The following is an 11,225-nucleotide window of genomic DNA, read 5'->3' as shown; positions in this document are numbered from 1 at the left end:
TCACAGATCCACGCTGGAGGGCTTGTGGGGTCGCTATGCACCGCATTCACCCGCTTGGCTTTTCTGGAAGGCTGGGGAAAGGAGAATAAGGGAAAGAACGCGAACAGTTTCTCTCCTTTTTTTTTTTGTCGGCAAAGTTACACTGGCAAGAGACTTCGCATTCTTTCTAAGTCAGTCCTGAGGCTTTGCACGTAGACGCACTGATCGCGCTCCTGTGTGTGTGTGTGTGTGTGTGTGTGTGTGTGTGTGTGTGTGTGTGTGTGTGTGTGCGCGCGCGCGCGTGTGAGAACACGCGTGTTTTTGTATGTCATGACTAGGAAACACTGTCCCAGGTTGATTCTGGGGTTGACAAATACTCGTCCGAACCACCCCCCACCCTGCACCTCACCCTCAGGAGAAAGTAATGATAAAAGCTGGGCATATGAGTCCCCTGGCCTGGAAGCTACCCATTGTGGTAGAAAATCTAGATTTTGTTGAGCCACATTTCCTTCCTCTGCTTCTAAACCCACCTTTCTCCTTTCGTCTCTCCACCCTCTAACACCCTGATCTTTCCCGTCTTGACTTCCTTTCCTCTGCCCGCTACTTGCTCCTAAAGCCCTCCTCCTCCTCCTTTCCCTCCTCCTCCCCCCACCTCCCGTCTCAGCTGCGGCTAAAACCTGGAGTCTTGGGGAAAAGGAGGAAAAAAAAAAAAAACTCGGCTGTGGAGCTGTCAAACCGGGCATGCTCAGTAGACAGGGCAGGTTTTTTGGTCTCGAGTAGCGGAGAAACATTTTTTGCACCACCGCGACCAGCCTTAGAGCGCGGCGGCGGCGGCCACGGCAACATCAGCACAGCCATCAGCCGTGCAGACGCCCCGCACTCGGGAGCGCGGCGAGCTCCGGCTCAGCCCGGAGTTCACCTCCGAGTGCCCCAGCAGCTGAGCTCACCCTTTCTGCTTTCTCACACACAAACACACTCTCTCTTTCACAGACACACACACGTACACACACTCTCTCGCACACACATACAACCCCGGGCTCAAGCACCCTCCTGGCAGCGGTTGTCCGCTGGCGCGGTAGTAGCCAGGTTCGGTTCCTGCCCTGGCTGCCGCCGGCTAAGAGCACCGCCGCCGCCAGCCGGAGGAGAGCGATGCGGGGGCCCGAGCGGCAGCTAGAACAGTAATGTGGATTTACAGTCGCTTCCCGCAGGAATCCGCCGAGACGCCCGAAGTCCCGGGCACTGGCAGCGCCCAGCGGAACTGAGCACCTGGAGAGGGGGCGGGGGAACCGCACCTGGGGACGCCACCGAAACTTGCGTCTGGAATAGGTAGGTGCATTTCTCCCGGCTCTCACCTCCTTCCCTCTTGCTCCGGCTCGCCCGCCAACCCCCACTTCCACCCCAAGGACTACTGGCGAACTTCGCCCCAAGGCTGCGGGCGGCGGATGGCGGCTTCTGGCTGTGAGCGGCGGTTGCGTCCGCTCTGGGACTCCTGCCGGAGATGGCAGAGCCTCCGCATCCTACTCGCGGTCTCAGCTGGCCCCGGGGCTCTGGACCAACGGGGCAGGAGGGAGGTCGGCCTCCTGCACAGTACAAGCTTTCAGCGTGCCCTGGGGGCGCTGCCCTTCGAGGGCTTGCTGAGCTTACCGGGGGCACTTTTGCAAACCAACTCCTCCAGTTCTGAGAGGGAGCCCCCTTGCCTTGGCTCTCGCGCAGAGCCCAGGCGCTCTAACAAGTGGACTGAGCGCTTGGCGTGTGGGTGGGGGGATAGGTCCAAAAAGAAAGAAGAGAGAGCCTCTCTGGCATCCCTCCCACCTGGAGTGTCCGCCTGGGGCTCTGCCACTCGGTCCCGCTCCTGCCATCTCCCTGAGAGAAGATGCCCAGGGGCTAGGACGCACTTTAGTACCTGTTTGCTTCTAAATTTCTATTTGAACACCTCACTCAGGGAGCCCAGGTTCAGGGGGGAACCCGAGGAAGACCTTCTCTAACCTATGCTGTCTAGGGCCTCTCCTAATGCATCCTCCCTATACCCCAATCTTTGTCACAAGAGACAGTCATCACACCGCAGTAGGTGCTCCAGGAGCCGTCGGTGGTCGGTGCTGGCTTTAGCCACACGCTCAAATGTGCAGGTTCGTGTTTTCTCATTTCATCCTGAGTCCCCAGGATCCAGCAGCAGCCAGCACATCTGCCGAGCGCCAAGCACCCGCTAGGCATACCTGGGGAAATGTAACCTCACTTTCTTCTACTCCACAACGTGCGGGTCGCCAATTCAGTTTTAAGATGCTTTGCCTAGGGGTGAAGGGGAGACTATTAGCGCTACTTGGTGAGTGGATGTGTTTGCAGTCAGGAGTGTATTTAAACGTTTCATCGAACCGGGTTGTTTACAATTGTGAAGACAGACGAGATCTCACTACACTAGTAGATGTCGTCTATTTCGCCACTGGGAGAGTAGGGGCGGGGGCGGGGGCTGGTTTGCAGCTTGTACTCGCCGTCGGCAGCTTTGGGTTTAGCAGATCTGCATCACTGCTACTGGAGATATGCTAATAAGAGTAGAAAAGCTCTACATCTTCAATGTGAAACAATTGGACAGGAAACGCCCTGAACTTTCCTGTTTTATCCTTGGATGCCAATCCAGAGGTGTATTTTAGGTGGCCCAAAGAAATAAAAAGAGAAGTTCCAGCGCCATAGAAGAAAAATCAGAAGCCATTTGGTTTTAGAGACCAAAAGGAAGCGAAACACCCCTGTGGACTCTAATAGGTACTGTTAGATTAGCATTTAATTGATCGCATTTGTAGTAAGTGTCATAGAGAGCTTCCATGAATTTTAGATTGTTGTCTTATGATTATAATTAACAAACCAGGTACACTGTACTGTGACAATCAATTGCTACTCTTAACCTGGTTGAAGAAGACGTTGCAAATGTCTGCTCTATTATATCTTTTGGCTGAAATATCCTGATCCACCTTCTTAGTCTGAAGTCTTCCAATCTGGAACAGAGGATACTCCAGTGTTACCAAGAAAGGGTGCAGCTAAGAGGGAAGGGCTTTTTGTTTGTTTGTTTATGAAAAGGCAATCCACAGCTTTAACTTCTGCTCCATGATTACCCAGCATTTGCTTGCTTACCCCCGCCCCTGGCTCTTCATATCTGCATTGTGAGGAAAAATGAATTTTCATAAGGCACAGTAAGACCCTGAAAGTAAATAACTGGAGAAGCTGAATCCCAGTTTTGCCATTTTTGTCCAAGTTCATAAGATTTTCTTTTGTGATGTGTTAAATAATTTACTGTTGAAAAGTTGGGTTTTTTTCTTAATGGTAGTTAATAGCTTTCAGGTATGCCAAAGTAATGTTGGAAACTTTTAATGTTAAAAGAAAGTCACCATATGCATTTGAAAAGGAGTTAGGTAATTGCAAAAATAAATCCATGCTCTAAATGTTATTCAAAAGTTTTCAGGTTGTCCCCCAGAATGTCTTTGAAAAACAGGTGTTTCTGGAAAACAGCTCTATTAAGAAATGTTAACATTTTCATAATAAAACTAATAAGAGTCTAGTCCTGAGAATAATGTCACACATAATAAAAAAAAGAATAAATATTTTTGAATACATGAGGTAGTATTTACCATCAGTTCTAGGTCCCAATTATGAATTAGGAACAGTCATGTCATTTGACAAAATATATAGTGGAGCTGAAGGAAAGAATGCTTTGTAGAATCATTGTGCTCTAAGGGTGATTAAGTGAGATTCCAAAATTTCAAACATATAGGTTTATTAGAAAATGAAATCATATTATACATAACTGTCATCTCATTCAAAGGCCTAATTCAAAGTCTGAATACCCTCAAGGTCTCAGTGTTTCAATTCAGCTATCATATGAACACTGACATGATCATAGTCATTGTACCTTTCTGATGCCTTTAATGCAAAGATTCTTCTGAAGCAGAATAGTGTAGCATTCAAGTTTATTCTGTATAATATTACTTTAAATTGTCAAACTGCAAAATATTCCTTGATATTTTGTTGTTTCTGGAAACAGAAGGCTTAGTGGAAATTTATTTTCCATGGCAGCCCTAAAAACTAGGAAGTGTTAAGAAATTTCAGTGTCAATTAACAAAACAATTTTTTTGCATTCTATGTTAGATATAGGCATTTAGAATTCATGTAATTTTTGCTTTAAGCTTGCTTTCCCCAAACGTCCATCAGTTTCAGATTTAAGTATAATTATCAAGTGCTTTGTATAGATTATGGTTAATGAATTTCCCAAGGTTTTCCAAACAAGTTAATTTATTATTTATGCATTTATTTATTTATTTACCTATTTACTTATTAATGACCTGAGGTCAACAGAAGACCAGTACTTTGAATACCCAACTCGATTAATTTTTTTAATGAAAACAAATTTTCTTAAAGTATTCATATTTTTTCCCTCTATCTCACACACACATACACACACACACACAAAAGCAATCACATATGAATGTTACGCATCAGATATAAAACATGCATGGCAATTTTATTAAAATTATATACATTTCTTAAATTGCTGTTGATCTTAAGCGCAAAAGTAATAATCCCTGCATACTTAAAAATCTTCCCATCACTTACCATTTGGAAGAAAGGCTTAAACTGGATTGCTAGCACAACTACAGGCAGATGAAATGATGAAAAATATTGTAAGATACAGAATTTAACATTTTTTTTCAGCAGCATATATCCATAAGTAGAAATGTACCTGCTGATTATAAAATTAAAAGGAATCATATTTCAGAAATGTTCACATATACCATAATTGCTTTCAATTATCTGCAGATTCTGAGTATTAGATTAGATCACTATTTGAGTGGAAATTATTATTATTTTTTCTTCCCCTAAAAGGTAAAATATTCTGAATCCTGGCTTAATATATTACTTCTATTCCATTCTGTTTTCTATTGATTTTTTTAGAACAGAGGAAAGTAAATATCAAATAGAACCAGCTAGAACCACGCTTAGTTTGAGCAGGTGAATGCTATAAAAGGCTTCACACAGCTTTTGATTATTCTTAACAACCTTGATGGCCCAGCCATAGGTGTCTCTTCACTATTCGGTGCTCTGTTATGGCAATTTATATAATGTATAGAGATTTTGTAGTTTGCTAGACGTGCTGTGGTACAATTTAGCAAGACCAAGAAATGGCTTACATTTGGAACCCATAAAAAATAGGGCTGAGGAAATTGGAATATGATGGCATAGACTGAAAATTATTATATAACAATATTTGTATTAATCTCACTGCTAACATTTATGTATATAATTTAAGTAAGCTAGTTTTAATTGGAGACAGTAAATGTTTTTACAGTTGATATAGATCCCCAATATTTAAAAAATAATAATATAGGCTCTAATAAATGAAGCCTATTAAATTCTTAATTCTTATGTAACTTCAGGACTCATTTCTAGACCTGGAAGTATAAATCTTGGATAATTTACAACTTAAAAAATTATTCTGAATTGTACTTCCTGTCCGAGCCTCCACTTTAGGTAAACAATAGCATATGGTGAAACATGCATATATGCCAACTAACCACAACCTCTTGGATGATGTTTTTAATGTGATGTAATGATTCTGAAATATTGGGTTCTCCACCTCCACTTTACTCTAACTGTAAGAGTAGAAAAGCTAACTGGAAAATCAACACATTAAAATGTGTTTAAAATCTCTTTTCATATCAGTGGATCACCTCCTGTGAAGCTCCTACTTGGAGCCTTTATATCTCTGTTTATGGCAGGTTTGTGCCAAGATTAATATTTTTTCTGGGTACTTATGACAGGTCTCTATGACTGTATATAGGTGATACCCAAATATGTGAGTGCAAAGTTCCATCAACCATCCAGCTGTTTGGGGCAACACAAACAAACATTTACTTGGTTGAGATAATTTTATACGTAGTTTCTGGATGTTTTAGAGTCACTTAACAGAGTGATGACCCGTAATAATATCTATGTCAAAAAAGAAAACAATGAATAAACACTTTAAAATACATGTAAAGTGTCTTAAACAGTCTTGGGTTACTAAAAAATACATAATGAACTAAATGCTATCCTGAATCTTCAGCCTTCTATGAAATATATAAGATGTTCCTTGCATCCTCCAACAATTACAAAAACAGAAAAACGCGGGCCTTTTCAACAAGCCAGGAAATTAAAAACTTTAACTTCAATTCTACACTCCTCCCACCCCTACCACTTGTACTGATTCATCCGTTTAACGAAATCTACTTAAAGGGTTTGATGTGTTGGCTTCTTACAATTTCCTGTACCTACCAATTCTTCTACTGCCATGGAAACTGGATGGGACAGACAGCTGGGAGTCACTAATTCAGGATGGGAACCTGCTCGTTAATTTAATTTCATGCCAGCCTGTTGGTCCCTGAAAGTAACTGTAAAAGGCTAGGGAATTGAATTTGCTAGAAATAAATGATTAAGCAGAACAAAAATCAGTGCCATCTCTGTCATTTTCCTGAAGATTTTATTACAACTCTCTTTATCCGACTCAAGCAGTTTTTTAAAAATAATCACAGAAATAGAAGTTTGGTGCATTCCTGTTCGTATTTATGTATTCTACAGGGTGTTTTTGTTGTAATAGGACATTCACAGCTGTAAAATAGTTTCATAATAGCTATTCCATGGAAAAAATATGTTCTTTCAAATTATGATTTTGTAGACTTTTGAAGAAGCCTAGTTAGTGATCACAGCAAAACTAAATATGAATGATGTTTGAATTTCCTGGTAGGATTGGTTATTTTTCCTTTTCAAATAGAAAAAAACCAATTTTATTAATGCCCCACTTTTTTATTACAAAGACCAAATGGATTTGAATACATTTATTTCAAATCTGTAAAACAGTCATTTTACTCGTCACCATAAAGCATACTGATTATTTTAATTTTAATCAACTAATTTGTAAGTTGATAAGTAGTGAACAATGAGGAAATTGCCTTTTAATGTTTCTCATATTCTGTTGTAACATTTTTGTGGCTGATTATGACTTATGAAATTGAATTTTAGAATCACAATTTTTAATATGAGCTGAATTACAATCCATGTTAAGTATTTTGCAATATTAGTTAAGGTCCTGAGTAACTAATTTTTTTCTGTGAATTTATAGCTGTGAACAAATTTCTGTATTGTGACTAAGAAAAGGATTTTGATAATGAAAAAATAATGGAGAGATAGATAGATAGATATAAAGGTCAGAAGATATTTTTCTGTTTTAAAGTGACTATAATTTAAAAATATAAATATCCCAAGCAAAATTATTAATGATAGAATAAAATAGTTATTTTAAGGTTTAGGTAAAATAATATGTACATTTTTACAGTTTAGGGAATATTGGGGATATCACATCCAGTTGTTGGATGTTGAATGGCACATATTTTATTAATTGGTTTATTTTTGTTACTTGTGCTATATCTGTGTGATACCAAAATATCTGATTAAAACATAAAATTTGAGTCAATCATCACTATTGAACATGTAGATTTTCTAATATCTGTATCTTCTGTGTTATGTCAATTTCCTTTAACCTTTCAGCAGATGCTTGGCATTTGGATGAACAATGAAAAAAGCCAATCAATCATCTGGATAGTTCCAAATACCTGATCAATGAGTTTTCATTCTTTATCCAAATGCTCAGTTTTTATGGAGTTATCTACTCAGTTTCCCTTTTGAAATCATCATATATTTACTTTTTGTTTTTCTATTTAGATAAAAAGTATTATAAATATTCAGGATACTGCTGCATATTATATATATATAACTTTCAGTAGAATTCCTATATGGTTATATTAAAGGAAATCCATTTTCATTTTAATGTTTAGAATCAATTTAATGTTTTTAACTGCCTTGTGAATGAGGGTTTTTAACCAGCCAGAATAAAAGTACACGGCTATCAGTTTGCATACTTCAGGGAAAATCTGATTGCTGGCTAAGGTCAAAGAGAAAATTTCCCAGTTGCATGGTTTTGCATAATTGGTGGATTCTAAGTGTGTATATTACCTCTAATGCCTCTATCTGGTTTAGACACCTGTCAAAGAGAAGGTGCCAGATTAGATGGACAATTGGTTTATTAGATATTGCAATCCCTGTGTCCCAGCTGCATAGAGACGTTTTAAGAAAACTCTTCAGTTGTTCAGAGAAATTAGAAAAAGATACTGCAGATGGCCTATCTCAATAATCCAGGTTTTTTTCAGGTACATTTAAAATTAAATGTCCTAAGAGATGATTAATTCAGGAAAGTTATTGATAATGAACTCATCTTATGCTACACATCCTTTGCACCTATGATGATGCCTTATTAAAGGTGTCTCAATCTTGCTAATTACCACCTGTGTTTAAATATAGAGGTGTATAAATACACTACAACCACACAGTGGCTGGAAGCCTTCTAAACCTGAAATTTTGGCTCTGTTCCTAGCTAACTCAATTCCTATCAACAAAATGTTTCTGATCAACATTTTGAATTTATACTCTGTGCCTCACTCCCCTTGCCTTTAACATTAATGATTTTCTTTTTTAAAACTGCTCTGCTTAATTACAAGCATTTGAATGATATTGATGTATGATCTCCTGCTCTATTAACTACCCCCAAAATGTGTTTGTTTGTGTAGGAGGAGGATGGAATTTTTTCTAAAGGAATATTTATAAAAATGTGTGTGTACATTTTTGACATGGATTTTATAAGCATTATTTACAGAAGCATGTAAGTACATCACCTATTTGCTTACTCTATACTTCAAATGAATATGTTTCTGTAGCTGTGACTCATGTTCAAAGCTTTAAGCAGTATAGGAAAACATTTTAAGAATTGTGAAGCAAGTCAAATAAAGAAACTTCTTTTTACAAGATAGTATTAATTTCACTAATGAGATCTAGTGACCTCTAAGGGACAATTCTGTGCAGTTGATTGTCTAATTGACACTTATTACTTAGACTTGAGAGTACTCTTGTATCTTGAAATATCAGTAAAATAACTCTAATTTTTTTCCCTCCTCCCTTCCGTTCTCTTCCTCTCTTTTTCTCAACTATTTTTAAGGGATGAGATGGTTATATAGGTTTACAAAAAAGAAAATAAGCTGTTAGGACATTCACTAAAATATTGTGAGCAATTACCCTTTTTATTTTTTCTGATTCTGACCAATTATTTATGTGTCTCCTAGAGAATTATAAGTATAATGTGAAGTATTATTCTTTATATTGTTTTTTGTTCATACATTTTTTGCTTATCTTGGGTAGAAGCTAAAATGACACATCAATTAACTGGGCTCATATTCTTTATTACAGATTTATTCTGTGCATGTATTCATATGTTGTTAGTACATTTGTGATTTATCTTTCATGTTTAGTCTAATAAAATCTCAACACTTAGGTGTGACACCATTTATTTTTGGTTTGGAATTCATGAAGTGTTAGCACAAGGGTGCTACATTTTTTTCATTGTTTTGTTCTTTTCTCCTATTTGAGATATTGCTTTGATGAAACATTGGACAACTTGTGAAAGTGAGGTAATTTTAATGTAAACAATTAGAATTCAGTGCAAGGGGAATATTTTAACGGGTAATTTAACATGGAAGAAAGAATATTTTAACAATATATTTCTGTGAAACATGGAATAAAACATGCTTAAGAAAATGTGTAAAATAGCAATAGACATAGTGAGAGAACACTGGTCTCAGACATTTAGCAATATGCTTGGGGCTGCTTTGTTGTTGAAAAGACAGGAAAAAAAAATTGATGTTTACATAGAACTCTGGGACAATAGGTCTTGAAGTCTTAAGTGTTTTCCACAGAGGCTCTTCAGGTCTCATGTATTGCTCTCTCCTTTTACTGAAGCTTCAGTATTACAAGATTTTTGTTATACATCATAGAACAATCTTCATGAAAGAAAACCTTCATCTACTCATTCTTCCATTCATTCATTCACTCATTTATCAAACATTTTTGAATGCCTCTGTTTACCTGGTGATGCAGAGATATTCAAAAAAGTTACCATCGTGTGGGGGAGACAAACATAAGCATATTCTGATCATGTAACAAATTCTCTTATAGAGCAATAACTAGAATAGTCTGGAAGGTCAAAGTTTGATATAGTTTTATAAATAATTGATCATTTGAATTGTTTCTTAAAGAGTGGATAGGAATTTCTTTAGTCAGAGAATATGGAGAACCACATTCCACATGGCATAAAGATTGTGAAAGGACACAAGGCTAAATTAACAATGGAGAATACCAACCCAGAACAACAAAGTGCCCTTTTGTTTCCTACACAGATCTGGGGAACAGAAGTCAGGGATAATGTCTTATGTGTTTGACACAGAGAAGTTGCTTAGTACATATTTGTTGAATCAATGAACGTGTTAGTATTTTCTTACATGGAGAAAATGGTGGTTTTCTTGAGGTTTTGCCAAAATTATGCAATGAGCTATGTTGTAGTAGAGCCTACTAAATTAGATAAGGGGCCTTAAAGTGAGGGTGGGATGACCAACTTTGAGTTTTAGAAAGCACCAGTATAAAGGATGGGTTGAAGTGGATTAAGAGTAATAGCAGTGAGACCAATAAAGAGGGTGTACTGCAACTGTGAGCAATTATGGGGATATAAAGAGGGAGAGAGTGACTTTAAAGGCTTTTTGATTGGGAAACTAGGTAATGCCATTAAGCAATATAGGGAACACAGAAGAAAAAGTTGGTTTTGGTGGAGATTAATGAGGTCATGTTTGGACTTACTCAATGTGAGACATCACTTAGACATCCAGATGAAGATGGATTGCGACAGATGGAAATTACAGAACTGAGGATGATAGGTAGGTGAGCTCATCTAGGAAGTATATGCAGTTGTGGGGAATTGGTTCCGGGACCTCCTGTGGATAGCAAAATCCATGGATACTCAAGTGCCTGATTTAAAATGACATAATATTTGCATATAACCCATGTATATTCTCCAGGGCACAGGGCACCTTAAATCATCTCTAGATTACTTATAATACCTAATACAATGGGTGTAGTAGCACATGCCTATAGTCCCAGCTACTCAGGAGGCCAAGGCAGGGAGGCTGAGGTAGGAGGATCTCTTGAGGAGTTCTAGTTCAGTTTGGGCAACATAGCGAGACCCCCATCCGTTTAAAAAAAAAAAACTAATACAATCAATGCTTATACATTACTTCATTCACATTGATTCAAAATACTACTTGGCATCTGGCAAATTCAGGTTTTGATTTTTG

General features: G+C 38.4%; 1 protein-coding gene across 3 annotated transcripts in view; it reads left to right on the top strand.

Annotated features, from left to right (window-relative positions):
- The first annotated feature begins 740 nt into the window (after window positions 1–740).
- The window catches only part of TENM1 (teneurin transmembrane protein 1), a 779,956-nt gene continuing 769,471 nt past the window's right edge, over window positions 741–11,225 (top strand). For all 3 annotated transcript variants that reach the window (XM_012759551.3, XM_012759555.3, XM_020284904.2), the window contains exon 1: window positions 741–1,305. The gene's annotated coding sequence lies outside the window, so the exon portion shown is untranslated. The remainder of the gene's footprint in view (window positions 1,306–11,225) is intronic.

The sequence above is a fragment of the Microcebus murinus genome, chromosome X (assembly GCF_040939455.1).
Source record: "Microcebus murinus isolate Inina chromosome X, M.murinus_Inina_mat1.0, whole genome shotgun sequence".
NCBI classification, from domain to species: Eukaryota; Metazoa; Chordata; class Mammalia; order Primates; family Cheirogaleidae; genus Microcebus; species Microcebus murinus.
The sequence above is the reverse complement of the archived record's forward strand: the minus strand, read 5'-3'. Positions and strand labels throughout refer to the sequence as shown.